The 23,140-nt window shown below is 35.2% G+C and overlaps 1 long non-coding RNA gene across 2 annotated transcripts; it reads left to right on the top strand.

Annotated features, from left to right (window-relative positions):
• The first annotated feature begins 1,258 nt into the window (after positions 1 to 1,258).
• Positions 1,259 to 21,781, top strand: LOC129876773 (uncharacterized). 2 transcript variants are annotated; one of them, XR_008763413.1, is made up of 4 exons: positions 1,259 to 1,459; positions 20,669 to 21,207; positions 21,293 to 21,419; positions 21,511 to 21,781. It is a non-coding gene; the product is annotated as an uncharacterized LOC129876773 (long non-coding RNA). The 2 variants fall into 2 exon arrangements; XR_008763414.1 differs by lacking the exon at positions 1,259 to 1,459 and adding an exon at positions 19,164 to 19,242.
• The last annotated feature ends 1,359 nt before the right edge of the window (positions 21,782 to 23,140 follow it).

Raw genomic sequence — 23,140 nt, 5'->3', positions numbered from 1 at the left:
AAATTAGATTTGAGAAAAATCAAACCGAGTTCACATCAAATACAATTCAACCCCCCTCCCCCCCAAAAAAAAAAAATTAATAATAATAATAATAATAATAATAATAATTTTGTTACTAGTAAATCTTTTAATTATCAATTTCAAATCTCTTGATTATATGAAAAGCCACAACACAGACTTTCAAGACATTGCAATAGCCACAAACATTAACCCGACCCTCTTCTCCCAATTAAGCTTTTTTCCTTTGATGGTGGGATTAAATTAGACTTGTGATGATCTTGATTGTTGTCTGAATATTTTTTTTCCAAAGTTTTATTCTGAGGAGGAGATGACGGAGAACTCTTTGAGTAGGTAAAGAAGGTAATGGTGAAGGTGGGATATGTGATAAAGGCAGAGGTGGCAGGGGGGGACCCCAATGTATCCTAAAATATTATCCCTAAATCAAACTTTCAAAAAAAAAGTAGGGTTGAAAAAATTGTTGAAGAAGAAAGGAAGAAGATGAAGGAGAAAAAAAAATTAAAAACATATTAACTGTTGAAATATACGTGTCAAGTATGTGTATTTCACCATAAGACATATGACTGATTATGATATTTTAAGGGGTTATATATTTTACTTTTAAAAGATTTAGGATGGTAATAGAACTCTGGTGAAATATATGTGTGTAGTCGAGAATTCGAGAATAGGCTAGAAAACATTTGACTATTTTTTCATCATTTTATTGAATCTTTAGATTTTTTCCCCTTGCTTCCTTAAGCATTATAGTTTAGATTATGTTGTAACTGTTAAATTTGAAGAAAAATGATCAAGTGCAAATGATGACTAATGATAGTTGCAAAGTGATAAAAAATTCATCTTTGAAAGAATGTGACATAAAAAAAAGTACTTGAAAATAAAATAATAATTGAAACATTTTTTGTATGATGAGAATTACTTATGAAAATAATTAACGAAAAGAGGACTCAAGGAAAATTAAAGAGAAAAAAAATAGATGATAAAGTCTAAAAGTGAAGAGTGCTTAGAAAAATGTAATCACTATTATATAATTTTCTTACATGTTCCATCGTTACTTTAAAAAGCTTAGTGAAAAATGGGGTAGTTAAAATTAAGAAGTAATTAATTTTTCGTTGACCATAAAAGTTGACTAGTCAACGGGCTTCGTTATAAGGAAGGTGTCTTGCCATAGGTAAGACCTTCATCATAGCGAAGGCCTGCGAAACTATAAAATTGTCTTATTTTCTTACGTAACCCTCAAGAGTTTCATTCTATTTTTTTGTGTGGGATCCTCCTAAGAACGCCCTAGGGATTACTTTTAGAGTGAAAGAACTCAAGAGAGATGGGAGAGAAAAGACTCCTTGCAAAGACTACTTTAAGTCTTCCTCTGCATTCTTCACCAGCTCACAGAACCACCAATGAAAATGAAGTTGCATGGAAATTGGGGCAGCGGCTCGCCTTCAAGGTAGGTTATGATTTACTTTTCTTTTAGACTTTGTTAGTGATATGTTCTACATCGCAGAGTTGGGTGGGATAACATGTTTAGGCTATGGACATGAAAATTTGAGTGTCTACCTTAAAAATAGCCTAAGACAAATAGTGTAGTTTTGTTGTCATCTATATGTAATATTCTTGATCGTATAATTTAACTTCGGGATTGTAATACAAAGGATTTGCTTGAGAATTACATGGATTTTTTTAAGATTAGAACAAACTTGAAAATTAATAAAAATCGATATGCAAGTATTTGGATTTGATTATAAGGATAGGAATGTGGTGCTTGATGATTGTGATGAGAAAGGAAAGGGTGTTTAGTGGTCTTGATGCTTTATCAAGCAAGGAGAGTTGCATGACTAGGACTTCATAATACCTTAAAGAAGAGAAGAACAATGAAGATGTTGTTGATTAAATTATTCTTAAACCAAGTAAGTAGTCATCCTTGGAGTTAAATACTAAACTAGTAGTTTGAATGAGCTTCATAAATTCAGTGAAGGTTTAATTAGAGTTAGATTTGCTTAGTTGTTGTTATGTGATATGAGCTGTATTGCATGTTGATTGATTTTCGGACACAGTATGTGATGGTTTATGATTGAGTTAATGAGTGTTTGTATGAATAAGCATGTGAACTGTTGAACTGTCTATTTGACTGATGTTATGAATTGTGAACTTACGATTATTCTATACTTAATGAGTTATCCTGAGAGGTAACTGGAGAGGTTAGCATATTAAGACTTGTGGATACGGTAAGCATACACTTACTATTCTGATGATGAGTGGCTTGAGTATGATGTGAGCTTACGAACGAGTGCTTCCTAGGATCCCCTGTAGGTCATGACTAAACGGAAAAGATTAAGATCCCTTAGAATGTGTGTACAAATAAAAGTGAGACTTATGATTCCGAGAGAGTGATAGAGGTTTCTGGCTGATCCAGAGATTATACAGCTACGAGGCCAGAATGAATTTTATGATTTGTTGACTTTTTTGTATGTGACCAATTGTTGATGATTATACTGTTGTGGATAATTAATTGAGAAGTGTTTGATAAAAGTGATAGGCTAACCAGCTATGTATATACAATTATTGTTGTATTACTGTTAATTTCGAAATTTTGTATAATTTTTTTTGATAAGATTCATACTGAAAAAAATGTTTGGAAAAAGGTGGATTGATTATATAGTTACCTGCTTATGATCTCTTATTCATTTAGGTTGTAATTGAGATATGTGGAAAAGAGTAAGTTTAAATGTATAAACATTGCTTGTATTCTCGGTTAGGGTGTGAATGTGAGGTTAGAATTGGTGGTAAAACTATTTCGTAGGAAGATTCAGTTAGGCTAAATTAAATCTGGTGCGAGTATAATTATCGTGATCGTAATAATCGCGGGAAAGGTTTAATTACGTGTGAAAGATTTACAATGTTTAAGTTGATAATATAATCATTAGTAAGCTAAGTGATTGGATGGTGTGGATTGTTGGTAATAATGATATATATTGATGACTTTCATACAAATTGTTTGTGGGTGAGATTGATTTTGATGACAGTACTAATGACTGAGCTAAGATAGTAATTAAGAAACTGCAAATATTTTGTGACGAACTGATGTACTAGGTAAGCTATGATTAAGGAGAAGTTAAATGTGATATAATTATAGTTATTTCTGTTGATTTTGTGATGTCTTACGTAGATTTAATCCCAGTCAGTCTATGATGCCTACTCAGTTGTAATGATCTGAACCGTCGTTATTAGAAAAAACACTTCATGTGAAAGCAATTGGGATGATGTGACGGAAATTTTAGGAATTTAGCTTGGTCGGAGCTGGTGTCATCCCACCATAGCGGGGCTCATTTATGCTAAGGTGGAGCCGCTATAGCGGAGTGGGGGCCGCATAACAGAATCGTCGGGATAGAACCTCTAAAGTGCGGATTCTTTTATTTTCGTTCTCTCCTTTAGTAGTAAAATAGACGAGGATTATCCTAAACATCCTCAAAAAGTTGCTCTAGACTTGAAAATAAGGGAGAGAAGGGATTTGTGGGGCAAAATATTGGTTAGGATCATGTAATCCTTGTTTATTAGATAAGAAGGTTATACCACAAAATATACTTCTGATAGAAGAAGATTATGTAAAGATTTACCCTAGCTCTCACTTCTCAAATTCTAAGCAAAAAATACTAAATATTTTTTTTAAGTTGGAAATGCTTTATTTTTATTATTTTTTATTCAAAATTATTTTTGTGTTATAAATCCCTCCCCCTCCCATAAAGAAATAGAATCTCTAAATTAAAAAATAACAGGTCTAATCGCTGAAGCTATTTCTAGGAGAGCAAGTTTACATTATTGCTTTGAGAATAATCTTACAAACATTATCCTGAAAATCGACTCTCTGGCTATGGTACATATACTTAAGGGAGATGGGGAGATTCCATGGAGTGTGATAATGGAGGTCAACTCTACCAATAGATTGAGGGATCTTATGTCAGTAAGAGTACAACACTCCTTAAGGGAGGAAAATACTCATGCTGACTTTTTTGCTAATCTAGTTTTTCATATTTTAGGTATATATGAATTTAACTAGTTTCAGAAAATCTCAAGTGAAGGCAGAAGAATAATCAATTTCGATAAACACAACACTCCACAGTTAAGAATAAGGCAAAGAAGTATGACACTTGTAACAACATGTTACTGTCGTTATGGATAGGCCAATTGGGAAGGAAATTGGGCTAAAAAACTTCTGAGTAGTAACTTGAAAAATTTGAGCCTAGGCCAAATTTGGACAAAATCTACGTCATGTGAGGTATGAGATAATTTGGTAATGGATGGGTGATGAAATTATCAGTTTGATAATTGAAATTAATAACCAAGACAATAAGGAGCCTATACGACTTTACGAAATCGAATTTGAGCGAGTAGAACTTCCATAATTGATCTTGACGTGAAGGGTTGAATTTAGAATGTCATGGTTTGAGGGCATGTGGTAAAATAAGAGCTTATGACACAAATTCCGAGGTTCTATTGTTGTGCAACTCGCCATGGCGATATTATTCCCATTATCGAGGGGCCAATTTGGTGGGGTAAGTGGCGCCATGGCGGGACAATCGCGAGTTTATATAGGAAAAAAATCTCAAAACCGATTTTATTCCTCCCACTTTGTTCTTAAGACACCAGAAGTGACCTAGGGTGATACTTCTTCAGTTTTCCACCAAATTTTGTACTAAAGATAAGTTAATCGCTCTCTTAACTTGTATTTTGATTCTTAGGACCTAGGTTCCATGGTAAATATCTTAGGGGAGGGTTCTTGGCCTGAATTTAATGGTTGAAAAGCCCTAGTTGGGGGGAGGTGATCGAAAGTGGCCAAGGGTTAGGATTTTTATTTGACCTAGGTATTGTAGGTCAATGGTTTATTGATTTGTATAGTTGTTATTTTATTTTAGACAAAGAATAAGCCGAAAGACTTCGAAAAGGAAAAACTCCAATTCATTAGACTTTCCAAGGCTTGGTTTCGAGGTAGGTGATGATTTTACAATCATGTCTGTGTTACATGAGCTTGTTACAGTAATTGATAGTATTGTCTGCATGTGTGAGACTATGAAAGATGTAATAAACTTGGTAAAATGACTATTGTGATCAATTTCATGCAATGAACCTGTTACTTGATTGTGCAAGTGTGTGGACTATTCATTTTCGACTATGATTGTGTTTGTGACTGCGATTTACATATTGAATCGGGTGTTAAGTTTCGACACATATAAATTGGATCGGGTGTCACGTTCCGACACATATACATATTGGATCGGATGTCACGCTATGACACATATACATATTGGATCAGATGTCACATTACAATATATATATACATATTGGATCGGGTGTCATATTCCGATATGCGCGTATGCGTGCGCACACACACATATATTAGATTGGGTCACGCTCCGACACAAAGTAATAGTTTGAGTATGGATCCCATGAGAGGACTATTGTTGACTGTTGTATTGAGATCGATACTGTGAACTAAGTAATGCTTATGAATGTTTAATTGGTATAATGTGTTTCATATATGCCTATCTTTACTATATTGTAGTTTCTTGTCTGAGTTGGCCGCATGATCCTACCAGTACATCGTTGTTTATGGTACTGATACTTCACTTGCTCTCTCCTTATTGAGTATAGGGCATCTTCAGACAGTTGCTGATAGACATCAGCTAGGAGACCAGTATGGAGTTGAGTGTGCGAACCTTAGGTTCAGTGATTAATCCTCACAACACCAACACAATTAGTAATTCAACAACCCTCATTCCTTCAATTTAAGCTTTTAAACCTAAATTATGCATACTCATGGCTCCCTAGTTCAAAAATTAGTTCACACAATTCTATTCAAAACCAAAAACATGCACTAATTTTCCATTTAATATATTTCCTTCATCCCAAAGCTTGTGGTGCCAACTTTAAATAGTTTTATAGTCAAATAGACTTGGGGAGATAACCTTACCAGCTCGTGTGAAGGGTGATTGAGTTCGGTCGAAATATTTTGTCTTCTTGAGTGCCAGACTAGTTATATGAGAAGTTGGGGGAGTTTATAGGTTTGGGAATTTGATTTATTTATGATGGAAGTGGTAAGTGATGGTGAAGATGAAAATGAAGTCGTTTGGAGAAGGTGATGAACAAGGATAGTTTGGTTTTGACTGTTAGCGGTAAGAATTTGAACGAGTAGAGATTTTATTCCCTTTTGATCATGGGTCGGGTCAATGTTTAGTTTTTTTTTGGAGTTTAAAAATTGCTAGTTACAACTCATAATAGTTATTAGGGTCATAAACAAGCTTCGTAATTAGCCTTGAAACTTAGGAAAGTTCAGAAAACATACCTGGAGTCCACGAGTGTAGGCTATAAATCGTAGACATTTCTACGATCAGTAGAGTACACTCATAGACTTAAAGCTGCTACATGTGTGATATTTTGGTCTTGACGAGTTGAGTTTACGAGCTGTAGAGACCTCGACGACTCATAGAAACAACTCATATGCCTTTTTGCTCCTTTCAGTTTCTAGTATTCGCATTCCAACATGGGCATGTACTCATATTTTGGCCTATTTTTTTGTATACTTTTTGTGTTAGTCTATGTTATCCTAAAAACTAACAAGTGGAGATAAAAAGAGACAAAATCAAATAACTTAATAAAAGAAAAATATAGATTGTGTTGCCTCCCAAGTAGTGCTTGATTTAATATTCCGACACGACCCAGATTTGCCTAGTTACTCAGACTTCACTAAGCATCCCAAATATCGCGGCACTACGTAGATTTGCCTAGTTACTCTAACTTCACTAAGCTTCTATGCTTCCACAATTTTGATCTCATCCTCGGTGCACATATATGCTTTGATTCTTTGACCATTAACTTTGAACTTCGTTCCATCCTTCTTTTCTAGCTCGTCTGCACCATGCGGAGAAACTTGACTCACTCAGAATGGTCCTAACTATTTTGACTTGAGTTTGCCAAGAAATAAATGCATCCTTGAATTGAAAAGAAGGACTAGGTCTCCGGGTGCAAATGTGCGCTTTTCAATCTTTCGGTCTTGGTACTTCTTCATTCGCTCTTTGTATAAGGCTGGGCTCTTATATGCATTTAGGCAGAACTCATCAAGCTCGTTTATTTAATTTATCCTTTTATTCAATGCAGCATCTCAATCCATATTCAACTTTTTCAACACCCACATAGCTTTGTGTTCCAACTCTATGAGCAGATGACAAGATTTCCCACCGATGGGAGTCTTGAATGCAGTACAGTAAGCCTATAGAGCGTCATCAAGATTCTTTGATCAATCCTTTCTATTTGCATTCATCATCTTTGTAAGTATTTGATTAATTTCACAATTCGAGACCTCAACTTGTCTACTTATTTGGGGATGATAAGGAGTTGCTACACTATGTCGAACCCCATACTTCTCAAGTAGCATTTTGAACAATCGAGTGCAAAAGTGGAAACCTCCATCGCTGATTATTGCCCTTGGTGTATAAAATCTAGAGAAGATATTTCGGTTGAGGAAGGTGGTGACACTCTTTGCTTTATTATCGGGAAGCACGAAAGCCTCTACCCATTTAGATATATAGTCAACCGCAACAAGAATGCATTTCATTACACTCGAACTCACAAAAGGACCTTTGTAGTCAATTCCCCATACATCGAACAGTTCAATGACTAGAATATGAGTGAGTGAGAGTTCATGTTTTCTTGAAATTCCCCCTTCTCTTTGACAACGATCATAATAGTTGGGGAAATTATAAGCGTCTTCATGAATTGTTGGCCAATAGTACCCACATTGCAGAATTTTATAGGTTGTTCAGATACCACTATGATGACCTCCATCAGGCGACGAATGGAATGCCTCTAAAATACTCATCATCTTAACTTCGTGTACACAGCGACGAATAATCCCATCAGCACAAACATGGAACAAGTATGATTCTTCCTAAAAGAATTTCTTCATATTAGACAAGAACTAACGGCGTTGGTGAACATTCAATTCGGACGGTACTATATCACTTACCAAGTAGTTAGCAACATCAGCAAACCATGGAATCAAGTAGTATGATGCTGAAAATACTTGTTCATATGGAAAGGTGTCCTCTATCTCAACTCCGTCTTCCAGTTTTAACATTGCCTCTTCTTTAAGTCTAGAAAGATGATCACCAATCTGGTTTTCAGTCCCTTTTCGGTCTTTTACTTTGAAATCAAACTCTTGCAATAACAATACCAAGAGAATTAGTCTCCGCTTAACATCTTTGTTTTCCATGAGGTATCTCAATGCTGCATGATCTGTATGTTCAATGACTTTGGTACCGAGCAAGTAAGATCTAAACTTCCCGAAAGCAAATACTATGGCGAGCAACTCTTGTTCGGTCACAGCGTAGTTCCCTTGGGCAATATTAAGGGCTTTTCTAGCATAGTATATTGGATGTAGAATCTTCTCGTGCCTTTGTCCTAATTGTCCTAATACTATTCCATCTGCTACACCACTCGCATCGCACAAAACCTCAAACGGTCGTCCCAATCATGTACAATGATGATAAGAGCTGCTATTAGCCATTTTTCAACTCCTCAAATGCTTTTAGACAGACCTTATCGAAAATGAATTTCATCTCCTTCTCAAGTAATTTGCATAATGGATATGTTATTTTGGAGAAGTCTTTGATGAAGTGGAGGTAAAATTCAACGTGTCTTAAGAAACTTCTAATGCCTTTGAAGGAAATGGGGGGGCAACTTTGCGATTACCTCGATCAACTTCTATGGCTTTGTTTGAAGTATTGTGACCCAGCACTATGTCCTCTTTTACCATAAAGTGACATTTCTCCTAGTTGAGCACAAAGTTGCAATCTTCATACCTTTGAAGTACATATTTGAGATGGGCGAAGAAATCGTCAAATAAATCATCAACCACGGAAAAATCATTCATAAAAACTTTGATTGTGTCCTCCACTATATCTAAAAAGATAGACATTATACACCGTTGAAAAGTCATCGGTGCATTACACAATCCGAGTGACATTCTTCTGAAAGAGAATGTCCCATATGGACAAGTGAAAGTGGTATTTACTTGTGTTCGAGTGCTATATAAATCTAATTATATCCCAAATAACCATTAAGAAAACAATACCATTCTTTGCCAGCAAGAAGGTCCAATATCTAATCTTTGAAAGGCATTGAAAAGTGATCTTTTTCTATCCATGAGTTTAGCTTGCGATAATCTATACACACTCTCCAATCATTGACATGCCTCATTAGGATGAGTTCATTCTTTGTGTTTGGCACCACTGTAATACCACTCCTTTTTTGGTATACATTGGATAGGACTTATCCAATTGCTATCGGTGATCAGATAAACAACTCCAGTATCTAACCTCTTGATGATCTCCTTTTAAACTACCTCTTGCATCAGTGGGTTGAGTTGCCTTTGGTGCTCAATGCTTGGTTTGCATTCCGGCATGAGTTGGATTTTATGGGAACATATGCCAGGTGGAATGCCTATGATGTTGGGTATAGACCATCCTATTACTCGTTTGAAACACCTCAAGACACATGTTAGAGCTTCTACTTGCCTTTGGTGAAGATCGGCAACTATTATGACTGGCAGCGTGTTGTTGGGCCCCAAGAATGCATATTGTAGATGAGATGGTAGTGCTTTGATTTCCAAAGTCGGAGGTTCCTCGATGGATGGTTTGCAGGAGGGGTAGCTCTATTCTTCAAGTCTAAGTCACGTCTCTTTAGTATGTGATTGAGCATCCCAAGGACATTGCATGCAAAAATCATCTCATTATACTCCCCAATTTGATCTCCATCTAAGTTCATAATGACAGCCGCTAGAGCTTCAACGCTCAATCTCTCCTTAATAGGTATCTCTAGTTGCATATCCTCAACAACATCAATCACGAACACTGCTCGTAGCTGATTATGATGCTTTATTGCTCAACATACGTTGGAAATGACTTCTTTATTATTTAGTCGAAAATTCTATTGACCAGTTTCCATGTTTACCAAAACACGCCCAGTTGCTAGGAATGGTCTACCCAGAATGATAGGAACATCAAATTCTACCTCACATTCATGAATGACGAAGTCTGCAGGGAATACGAATAATTTGACCTTCACTAAAATATCATAAATAGTTCCCAAGGACTTCTTTACAGTATGATCTGCCATCAAGAGCCGCATTGACTTTAGTTTGGGGGCTCCTAAACCTAGTTGTCGAAACATTGCTAGAGGCATCAAATTAATGCTAGAACCTATGTCTCATAATGCCTTTGCAAAGTTGAATTCCCCTATGGTACATGGTGTGGTGAATGCTCCTGGGTCCTTTTTTCTGTACAAGTAAGTGAGTGGCTATTGCACTACAATGATGTTAGTTGTCGGCTGGTTCAAAACTCACCATTCTCTTCTTTGTGACAAGATCCTTCATAAATTTTGCATATCCAAGCATTTTCTCTAACACCTCCATCAAAGGAACATTCACCAAAATTTGTTTCAGCATGATGATAACTTAAGATACTTCTCATCTTCGGCCTTCTTTTTCAATCTCTGCATAAAAGGTGGAGGAGGTCGTGGTATTAGGGTTGGAGTTGGAGTAGCTTCTTTCTCATTGCTAGCTGCCTCATCATACTTTTTATCTCCGTTCTCGGGCTATTTAGTGCCTAGCTTTTCACATACTGCTTTCTCCTCGGATTTTTTTCTGTTTCATCCTCACTAACAGCTGAGTCGCATGCATCATCCTCAGGTTCTGGTATTGGTGGATCTATTGTTTGAGAGCCACTTTGGGTGGTTGTAACCATACATTGCCCATTATTCTTTAGATTTTGAATTGTATTAGTTGGGAGAGTTCCTTTCTGGCGTGGATTTAAAGACGATAAAATCTGCTCCAATTGTTGCTCGATAAGTTTTATGGATGTAGAATGTGACTCAATTTTTTGATTCATTCCTGAAAGATCATTGCGTATCTCTTTTAGGTTATCCTCAGTTGTGTCATATTTTTCATCATCTTTGTCATCATGTCTTCAATTCTGGAAAGTTCGGATCCCCCATCTTGAGTTTTGAGTGGAATGTATGCACCACTCTTATTGTTATCTCTCATTCCCCAATCACCTTGTCTGTCTTGACAACAGTTTCTATCATTGTATCCATTGTGATTGTAGTTGTTCTTACAATTGTAATTATTGTCGCGGTTGTAATGACCCTCTCGATTAAGTTATTATAGTTTCAACCTTGATTTCCTTGACCTTGGCACCAATAATCCTGATTAGATGCTTAGGCATTAGTCCAGAAACCCCCCGCTTGATCATTCAAATAATATATATCTTCCTCGTATATATAGTTATCATGACTTGGCGATCTACCTTGATGGTCAACTACATTAATTTTCTCTAGTCCCAAGTTCTTAAATGCCAGTTTGAATCTACTTCTCAATTGAGCAATCTCTTATAGTACCTCTTCATTTGGAATCTTGGAACTCTAATTTGAACCAACAATAAAAGATCTTTTTGAACCTTCAGTATACCGAATGATCCAAGCTCGGTTAGTCTTTGCAACACAATCAAGTTTCTCCGCAGCCTTTTGAAAAGTGTTGGCCAAGAATGCTCCTCCCGTGATGGTGTCTGCAACATCTTTTCCATTATCATCAAGTGCGCGATAGAATAGTTCAAGAAGTGTCTCATCGGCTATTCTATGATTTGGCACACTTCGTAGATACTTCACAAATCTTTCCAAAGCTCCACTAATTAACTCTCCAGACAACTATTGGAAGTTGTTGATTCGATCTCTTAGCTTCAGATTCTTTGATAATGGGAAGCTCTTTTCAATAAACGCCTCGTGTAATTGATCCCATGTCATAATGGAATTATAGGAAAGTTCAGACAACCAAATTGTAGCATCGCCAGTAAGTGATAATGAAAAAATGCGCAATCTAATAACCTCCATGGTTAGCTCTGGGTCGCCAACCCTTCTCTTGCAAACATACACCATATTATTTAGATGGGTGTAAGGATCCTTGGATGCTAGGCCAGCAAACAGTCCTCGACTATGAAGAGTTTGAATCAGCTCGCTTGTAATACTGAACTTAGTTCCAGGCAGTAATGAAGGTAACACAATGGCACCTGTAGTTCCAATGGCATCATGGTTGACTCCATAGTTATTCCATATGCTGAAGTCAGGTCGCTGCCTAGGTGGAGGATGTTCTCCCACTACATGTTGATTGTTAAGATGATTTGTGGTTGATGTTGTAGTAGATTCTAGTGTTTCCCTCTAAGTCATTCTGCGTCATCACCAATTTTGTGTCCATCATTGTTATTATTGTTTTTTTACCATCCTACGTAGTGCTCTTTTGATTTCGGGATTAAAGGGACTCAAGGGAATGCCTTGACTTCTCATAGTTGGCATGCACTAGGAATCAAAACCTATTTCAGCACAAACAAAAAGAAAATAAAGTAAAATAAGGAAATAATGACTACAAATTAAATAATAAAAATTTATCTAATCTAAAAGCTTTATTCCCCGGCAACGGCACCAAAATTTGATATGCCCAAGTTACACCTCCCTAGAGAAGTATAAAGCGGTTGTTGATCAACTATAGAATCTAACAAAGGCTAGCGTCGATTCCACGAGGAATATGATTTAGACTTAGGTTAATCGCTCAGTAGTTGTTTTAGTAATAAGATTATTTCTGCAAAGAAAGGTTTTTTATATGTAAAAGCAATGAACAAATCAAATAGAAAGTATCAAGTAACAAAGAAATAATTTAATGTGGTTTAAAATCAATATGAAACAAAACTAGGGTTTACGTGTTCACCAAAAATCGTTAACTCTGTAGACCTTTTTTTATTAGTAATCCTTTTCTAGTGTGTTACATGTAGAATCGGTAAGTTAAGTTCAACTAAGTCCTTGATTCGAAAAATAAGTAAATTTCACTATGCAACTTGAACCGTTTATGAGTGTATGCTTTACTAACCCTTACCATAGATCCCAGATTTAGCTATCCTTTGATCCATTCAAGCTAATTATATGAGGATGATTAGCCCAAATCTCGTTGTTTAATCCCTTTTCCCATTCGGTACCTCCTTGATCCAACAAGTAAGAATAAGGTGAGTTCTAACATTAGCCATCATTAAAAAGCAATCAAAGCGAAAGAAAAAGCAATACATGCATGTACACTATTCAAGAATTACTTTTTATTAAGTCTACGTCGTTAATGCTTCATGGTTCCCACAATCCTAGTTGTAGAACTAGCTAGTCATAATTACATGATCACAATCAATAATATTTGATTTTATGATAAATCATGCACTTACAGTAACGAATATGAGAATCCAAAATCTTCAAATAAAATCCAAACGTAATCATTGATATCAAAAATCAGAAATTCAACAATTAAATCCCAAAAGTAGTTCAAGTTCTATTCTTAAACCCAAAATGTGCATAATACAAAAATAAACCTAAGAAGTGTATTTATAGACAACTAATCCTAATTAGATATTAAATTGGAAGAAACAAGAAACTTTAAGTTGGTTGGGTTCTATCACTTGCTTCTATGGATCATCTTCAGGATGACGAGTCGTAGACCCAATTTGTAACACAACTCTTTGCACTGATGAACTCTTCTTCTTCATAGACAATTTCTATGACTCGTAATCTTTAACATGACTTATGTACTTCATTCGTAGATCGGGTCCTGGCTTTCAATTATTGTGGTCTCTTCCACGGATGTCCTTACGACTCATAGACATTTTAACGAGTGGTAGAATTGACTCGTAACTCCATCTTTGCTTTTATTTCTCAATATTCTTTTGATGAATGCTACCTACGACTCATAGGATGGCCTCGTAGACTCAAAAATTCATGCAAATCAGTGTTGTGTGACTTAGTTTCCTGCAAAAAAAAATACAACCAACATCATATCTACTAACAAATGCTTAAAAGACATGCAATTTCTCAAGTTTCAAGTATCAAAAGTACCGTAAATCCATAGTACATCAACAATCAACTACTCAGACTCAAGAATGCTTATCACATAGTCAAACTCGAAATGAACATCAACTCAAAATAGTGAAAAGGAATATTACCGTTAACATCATCATTAGGAGGTGCGAATAGATGAGGGTATCGAAGGCCTTTTCTGCCTCCTATGTATCCTCTTCAACAAATTGGTTTTGCCACAGAACTTTGACGGATGCAACCTCTTTGGTTCTTAGCTTGCGAACTTGACCATCAAGGATCTGAATCAGAATCTCCTCATAAGTCAAACTCTCTTTCACCCCAATGCTCTCAGTCGGGACTACAAGTGAAGGATCTCTCAAACACTTCTTAAGCGTAGAGATGTGAAACACGGGATGGATAGCCTCTAACTCCGATGGTAGCTCCAATTTGTAGGCTACAGTACCAACTCTCTTCATAATCTGGTAAGGGCCAATGTAATGGGGACTAAGATTCCCTTTCTTCCCAAATCTCATCACACCCTTCATGGGTGAGACCTTCAAGTACACTCAGTCATTCACTTCGAACTCCAAATCTCTCTTCCTAATATCAGTGTAAGATTTCTTGCAACTCTGAGTAGTCCTTAACTTCTCTTGGATGATTTCCACCTTATCCATAGCTCAGTGAGCTAAGTCTACTCCAATTAACTCAGCTTCACTAATTTTGAACTAACCAATCTATGATCTACATCTCCTCCTATAAAGAGCTTCATATGGAGCGATCTGAATACTCGAATGGAAGCTATTATTATATGCAAACTTAATATGAGGTAAATAATCATCCTAATTACCTTTGAAGTCGATAGCGCAAACTCTCAACATATCCTCCAAAGTCTAAATTGTACGCTCTGCCTGACCGTCTTTCTAAGGGTGAAAAGTAGTACTAAGGTTCACTCTTGAACCCAATTCTTTTTGGAATGACTTTCAAAACTGTGTACTGAATCGAGTACCCTTGTCTGAGATGATGGACAAGGAAACTCTATGAAATCTGACTATTTCCTTGAGGTACTACCCTAGATTATCCTCGGCCAAATCTATAGTCTTAACAAGTAAGAAACAGTACTAAAAACAGTCCAAAAATTGATGAAAAAATAGCGACAGACTGCATCGCTCAAAAAAGTAATGATATTTGAGACCCTGTTCATCGCTTTTTTATATTTTTTAATTTTTTTAATAAAAAGCGACGGACAAGAATTATATGTCCGTCGCTTTTTTTGGCGGATTTTTGCGTCATATATAACTATATTTAAAAATTAATTATAAAATAAAAATAATGACGGAGTCCGTCGCTTTTAATTAAAAATAATTAAATATTATTTAAAAAATATGCCTCTGTCCGTTGGTTTTTATTATGTTTTATTTATCATTTTTTTAAAATAAGTGACAGACAGCGTCTCCTAGTCCGTCGCTTTTTTGGTCAAAATGGCAGGGCGACGCTGTCCGTCGCTCTTTCTGAAATATTTGAAACTAGTGCCGACTTTTTTTTATTTTTTGTTTTCTCTCTCTCTCTAAACCCTCCCTCTTCTCTCTAAAAATTCCAACCCCCACCCCCTTCGCCGCCGTTCGTCGCCCCACGCTCTACCTCGTCAATGTTGGTGCCGCCGCCACTCCCCACCGTCAGCCTCTCTCTCCGTAATGTTAATATGGTTAGTTAGTTTTAGGGTTTTAATTTTGAAAAAAATAATTAATTTATTGATTGTTAGTTAATTTTTTTTTTAATTTGTTTAATGTATGTTATTAACATAGTTAATTTGTATATGTGATTTTGAATTGTTGAATGTTAGTAATTAGATTTTAGGTCTTTTATGTGAGTTGTTTTTTTTTGAATTAAATTGTGACTTGAATATTTGTGGAGTTGAAATTAAAGTGTTGTTGATGTTCAAATGTTATGTTAAGTTGGTTAGTTCTTGAAGTTAGAATGTGAATAAAAATTTTAGGGCTTTAGTTTGAATTGTTATTTTTTTTAATTAGATTGTGAATTGGGTATTGTGTTAGTTGGACTTGAAGTGTTTTTGAAGATAAAATTACGGTTAGAACATGAAGTAATTAGAAATTAAAATTTAGGATTTTTTATGTTTGGAAGATATTCAAGTTAGAAAAGCATTGGGTTGAATGATTTTAGATGTTTGGAAGATATTCAAGTTATGAATTTGGACTTTAGGATTTTTAAACTTAGAATATTTTTTTTAGTTTGTATAAATTGTGAACTTTAGACTTTGGAAATAATTAGAATTTAGATACTTGAATTTTAGGATACTTGAATATAATATAGAACTTGACCTTAGAACTTGAACTTAGAACTTAGAACTTGAAATTTTGTTGACTTTATAAATCTTGTTGAATTGTAGTACTTATGAACTAATTAAGCTAATTAGAGTTAGACGATATTCAAAGTCATGAACTTAAATTATAAGTTAAACTTAATTATTATATGAATTAATTAATTATAAATTGAATTAATCATAACTTGAACTTGAACTTTAATTATATAAATTAATTAATTAGAATTTGTAGTCTCGATGAATTATAGTCATTATGAACTAATTAATTAAGCTTGAATATATGTAATTTTGTAGATGGATCCTCGTTTGTGGATGTATAACATGCATTATGAAGTTGGTGGTGGTTTGAAACCTGAATTTATTGACGGTGTAAGAGCCCGTTTAGATGGGCTTAAAAAAGTAACTTTTATGTATGAAGTACTTTTAGAACTTTGAAGTGCTCAAAGTTATTTTTATAAATAAGCAGTTGAGTGTTTGGATAAAAGTGCTTAAATGAGGAAAATGATGTGAATTTTAGGGTTAAAAAAATAAAAAGAGTAGTTTGGGAATTTAGTTAAAATATAAGGGATATAAAAGTAATTTCTATGGTCAAAGAAAATGAGTTTAAGCACTTAGAAAAAAAAGTTAGGAATTCTAACTTTTTATTTTTGACTGACTTTAAGAATTTTATGGCTTAAAGTTAGCATTAGACAAATACGTCCAAAAGCTAAAAAAAACAACTTAAAGCCCATCCAAATGGGCTCTAAGAAGTTTTATCGATCATGCCATGACACTTGATGTTTTTAAGCAAAATAAATTGGTTAGGTGTCCTTGTCGTGAATGTAAGTGCTTGAAATTTTTTAATCCATATATAGTTATGGTTCATTTGTATGGTACTGGATTTAAGCCTAGATATTTTGTATGAGTTGATCATGGAGAAATAAATGGATTGAATAATATATTTTATAATCTGCTGCTCGTGGATGAATATAATATGCTTGCACCACATGGTCAAATTAGGGTTGAACATGATAGGGTTCTATATGATAGAGTTCAACATTATACATTTCAACATAATAGAGTTCATGAAATGGTTAATGATGCTTTCGGGGTTCAAGGTGGGATGGAACCAGAACAATATTTTGATGAAACTCATAATGAAGAAGCAAGACGCTTCTATCAATATTTAGAAGAGGCTAGTCGTCCACTATGTGAAGGGAGTCCGCATTCTGCTTTGTCAGTTGCAGTTAGGTTAATGAATATTAAATCAGATTGGAGTGTTCCTCATGCGGCTATGGACTCAATGATTGATATTTTGGGCGAACTGGTTAATCCTGATTTTAACATACCTAAGAACTTCTATTAGGCAAAGAGATTGGTTTCGAAGTTAGGATTGTTGTATGATAGAATTCATTGAGGTGTTAATGGCTGCATGTTGTTCTACAAGACTGGTAGTGAATTAAAAAATTGTAAGTTTTGTGGACAAGTTCGTTATAAGAGGACTTCTACTAAAAAGATGGTCCCAATTAAGGCGATGCATTATTTACCTCTTATTCCCAGATTAAAGAGGTTGTATGCATCGATGAGGTCTGCCTCACATATGAGATGACATCGTGAATATAGAAGGCTGTCGGGTGTCTTATCTCATCCATCTGGCAGAGAAGCATGGAAATATTTTGATAACATGTATCCTGATTTTGCTAGTTAACCAAGAAATATACGATTGGGGTTGTGTGCAGATGGCTTCACACCATTCTCTAATGTTGTCTCACCTTATTCTTGTTGGCCTATATTTCTTATCTCGTACAACCTTTCTCCTGAAATGTGCATGACAAGTTCATACATCTTTCTAAGCTTTGTTATTCCATGTCCTAGTAATCCTAAAAGTTTGATTGATGTCTATCTACAACCATTAATAGACGAGCTTAAATAATTGTTGTTTGAAGGAGTAGTGACTTATGATATATAAATTAAGCAGAATTTTATTATGCGTGCTATTTTAATGTGGACTATTAATGATTTTCCTACATACGGGATATTGTCCAGTTGGATAATTGCTAGAAAGCTTGCTTGTCCTCATTACATGAAACATAGTAAGGCATTCACCTTAAAGCATGGAAGAAAAAATTCATGATTTGATTGTCATGGTCAGTTCTTGCCAATGAATCATGAGTTTAGAAAGATGAAACAGGCATTAAAAAAACCGAGTTGAAAATGACCCTCCACCTCCATCACTGACATGACATCAAATTTGGGAGACAGGGTTGAAAATGACCCTCCACCATCTAGGCTTTCTTGATATGATGTTGAACATAATTGAAACAAACAGAGCATATTTTGGGAGTTGTCGTATTGGAAGGATAATCTCCTACGACATAATCTTGATGTGATGCACATTGAAAAAAATTATTTTGACAATTTATTTAACACAATGATGGATGTTAAGGGCAAGACAAAAGACAACACAAGAGCTAGAATGGACTTACAGGAATACTATAAAAGAAAAAAATTATGGTTGCAAGAACTATAAAATGGTAAAATTGTCAAGCTTAAAGCCAGTTATTCATTCACATTGGATGAGAAACATGACATATGTGAGTGGGTTAAAAATTTGAGAATGCTAGAGGGATATTCTTCGAATTTGGGTATGCAGGCAGATCTGAATGAAGGAAAGTTGACAGGTATGAAAAGCCATGATTGTCATGTATTCATGGAAACATTGATTCCTATCGCTTTTAGCCATCTAGCTGACTGGATATGGAAGCCAATCACAGAGGTAAGTCTTTTCTTTAGAGATTTGTGTTCTGGAAAGTTGTTGGAAAGTACTTTAGACAGGATGGAGGAAAATATTTCTGTTATTACTACAAAGCTAGAGAAGATTTTTCCATGTGGTTTTTTGATGTGATGGAGCATCTTCCGATGCATCTTGTAAAAGAAGCATGTTTTGGAGGTCTAGTTCAAACAAGGTGGATGTATCAATTTGAGAGGTAATATTTTTCTTATATAAGTAATTAATTTATTTTTCTTGTATATACTATAATTATTAGTTAACATATATTTAGAAAAATTAAAAGCTGCAAACAAACAATTAAGCAAAGAGAAACTGGTGACTTTTATTCCTATTACTTTAGGGATGAAGTTCCATGCAGGAGAAATTTGCCCAATCGCAATGATGAAGGTGACAGTGATCCGATGTATCCATCGATTTTATTTTTTAATCAAAGTGGTCAAGGATCTAAACAGTGTGGAATACGAAGCTTCACTAATATGGAAAGACAATCAGCTATGACCCATATTCTGCTTAATTGTCTAGAAATTCAGCCATATCTTAAGTAAGTGTGAAATTAAATTATCAAATTACGTAGTAATAAGTGATTACTAACTATTAAAATTGTACATATCAATATCAGCTCATTCGTAAGAACATGGAGCAATGAAGCCATATATACGAGGTTTTCCAAATGATTAAAGGATTATGTAAGTGTGAAAGCTTATATTGAATCAATAGGTATAATGTTTTCACTTTATAGTAAATTGTATTATTTTGAAATCAATTTTTAGGTTTATGATAAATACTCAAGTTTCGAACATTCGCCATTTGTGAGAGAGATCACACTCGGGCCTGGATCTCATATTCATACAATGAATAAATATTGTGTGAATGTTTTTAAGTTTCAAATTGAAGAAGTTTCTATGCACAAGAAAACCAATAATAGTGGTGTGTGTGTTCAAGGTGATATCGATGGTAATGGCCAAATTGTAGAATATTATGGTGTCATTCAAGAGATTATTGAAGCAAGATATTCAGGTTGGCCTAAAAAAATAGTATTGTTTCGGTGTAAGTGGTTTGACTCATCACACAGAGGCACAATAGTGGACCGACAACATAATATAATTGAAGTTAAGCATACCAGACAATACGGAAGTTATGATCCTTTTATCATTGCCCAAAATGCTAAGCAAGTCTATTACGCTCCATATCCATTGCGTAGAGATAAGACTGATTGGTGGGTTGTTATTAAGACAAAGCCTGTGGGAAGAATTGAAATTGAGAATGTATTAGATGTGGCGTACCAAAATGATGTTGCACTTGTTCAACAAAAAGTTGATGTTGAGTTGGAAACCACACTAGAACATCCTCAACACATACTAAAAGAGGTTTCCGATGATGAACTTATAATGCTAAATGGTGAGGAAAAAGTAAACGAGGAATATGAATCATTTGATGAGGAGGAATGGATTGACAATGAATATGAAACAACTACGGAGGAGGAATGGAAAGAGGACGAAAATGAAACAAGTGAGGAGGAATAGAGTGGTAGATTATAACTACTATGTAAGTTATTTATTTCGCTAACCCTAAATTTATTTAATTTATGTTTTTTATATATTGTATTGTTACTTTACATGCAGATGTCATCTGGTGATGGTGATAGATCCCGGGATCATCTTGGTGTTAGCCATTTTGGTAAAAGTAAAAAGAAGTTTAGGAGACATGTTGATCCTGAGGATACCCTAGGACATATTTCTTCAGCGCCGGAGATGCAGCACCACCGAGCTAGTCCTACACATATTCATGTTGTGCCTTTTGGGACTATGGATCATTTAGTTTACCATAGTTAGTTCTGCCGACCACACGACACTTCTTCTTCTTCACAGGTCAGATATACTTCATATGATCAGACCTACCAGCTACCCACAGAGGTTATTGCTCGACCCCCGAGAGTATCATTTTCTTCTACAACATCTCCCACAATTCCATCTCCCAGATCTCAGTCTCCTCACATATCTACTCTGAGACTTAGAGATTCTAGTGTTGAGACTGACACTCCTACAGTATCAGCTTCACCTTTTTCTGTTGCTAGACCAGAGGCAGTACATGATGTGCCTGGGTTAGCTCCTGGACAGAGGGACAAACTTGGGAGAGTCATGATTGAGCCTGATGGATCCTCGTAAGTTTAATATTTTATTTATTTATTTTTTCTACATTAATAAATTATTAATGATATAATTACATGTTTATTATGTGTCTTGTAGGTGACATCCTTCGAAGGAGGCTGCTAGGGCTCTTTAGGAGAGTGTTCTGAGGCTATATATTGAGCCCTATCACTCTTGGTAGGAGATTCCAAACAGTATCTGCCAGGCGATGTTTAATGAATTCAAAGTATATATATATTTAAATCTATTTTTTAAAATTACGTTTAATATTTTTACTATACTTTACTTAACTAATTATTTGACGTTATTTTTTTCAGACTTTATGTACTTGGGAGCCAAGGTACAATATGGTCATTGCGACCATTTTTTAAAGAAAAGCGAGCGCCAGACTGTCTAGCTGGCTAAAGAAATTTAGGGATGATCGGCACCTTCGAATTGGCTGCTGCCTCATATATTTGAAGAATTATGTCGGTATTGGGATACCGAAGAATTCAAAGCTTTGTCCGATCAAGGTAAAAAAGCAAGAGCTAGCCTAAAGGGTGGTTCGTTCCACACCGGAGGTGCAAAGAGTGATGGTACGATTCAAAGGGAGATGGTAATGTTTCTAAATTTTAAGTTTAAATTCATTTTCTGAAATAAATTATTTGACAAAATATTATTTCATTAATTGTATTTTTATTTATAGGAAAAAGAATTGGGACGCACTCCCTATCGTCATGAAGTTTTTAAAGACTCATGTGAAGAAAAAAACTAATACGTCGGATCTGGATGAGTGAGTGGAGGAAAGGCCCGAACGAGCCTATATAAGTTATTTAATATATAATGTATAATATATTTTAATTTTAAGTTTTATTTTTATTATATATATATATATTGATTATAACTTTTATTTTCTAATATGCAGCAAGATTATGAGCGGCACATACGTGAGATGAGATATTCGGTTCAGCTAACGCCTGAACAGTTCACTCAAATTTGGACAGAAAAAATGGTTGGAGATAGCCACAAGGGCTGAATATATGGAATGAGCTCTAAGAATAATGTACGGCGACTCTAATCAGGTTTAGAAGGTATTGGATCATCGCGTCAAGCCGATGCCATTGACGAGGTTCAAATAGCTGGAATATCTCAGCAAATTACAGAACTTACACGCGAATTAGCAGAATCAGAGAAAAGAAGGGTCGCAGATCAAAAAAGTATGAATGAACAAGTTGAGCAAATTAAAGAACAAATGCTCAACCTCGCCCGTCAGCCTCCGCCCCTTTATTCAAGAGGGTCCACTCCGGATGATTCCGACGATAGTGATGAATATATATCAAATAGTCTTAGGGTTTCATATGTTAGTTTATGAACATTTTAAAAATTTTTGTTAACTTTGAAACACTTTAAATCGTTCTAAATTATGATTTTATTCGTTTTAAGTGTTTAATTATGTTTGTTATTATGTATTTTGCGTATTTTATTTGTGTTTGAATGAGCTGAATTGCATATAATTGAATTAAATTTTGATTGTAGGTGGACAGCAAAAACCTGCAAACTGCAGGTTTCTGCTATAAAACATGTTGCAGAAAAGCGACGGACAGGTCCTTTAGTCCGTCGCTTTTCTGATTTTGTTTTTATATTTTCCAGAAAAGCGACAGACAAAGACTCAAAGTCCGTTGCTTTTCTGCAAATTTTTAAGAAGCCAATATAAACAAAGCGATGGATGGAGATTAATAGTCTGTCGTTTTTTATTAAATAATTAGTTTTTTTAAAAAAATAAAAAGACGGAGTCCGTCGTTTTTTTATATATATTTTTTAATTAAAAAAATTAGGGGCGACTCAGTACATCGCTTTTTATGGCCCTGTCCAAGTCCGTCGCTCTTTTAAAAGCGTCGAGCAAAAGAGTGATGGAAGTGACTACGTCGCTTTTTCGTCGAGTTTGACCAAAAAGGCGACACAGTCCAT

This window comes from Solanum dulcamara, chromosome 2 (genome assembly GCF_947179165.1).
Source record: "Solanum dulcamara chromosome 2, daSolDulc1.2, whole genome shotgun sequence".
In the NCBI taxonomy this organism is placed as follows: Eukaryota; Viridiplantae; Streptophyta; class Magnoliopsida; order Solanales; family Solanaceae; genus Solanum; species Solanum dulcamara.
This window is presented reverse-complemented; position numbering and strand designations above follow the sequence as displayed.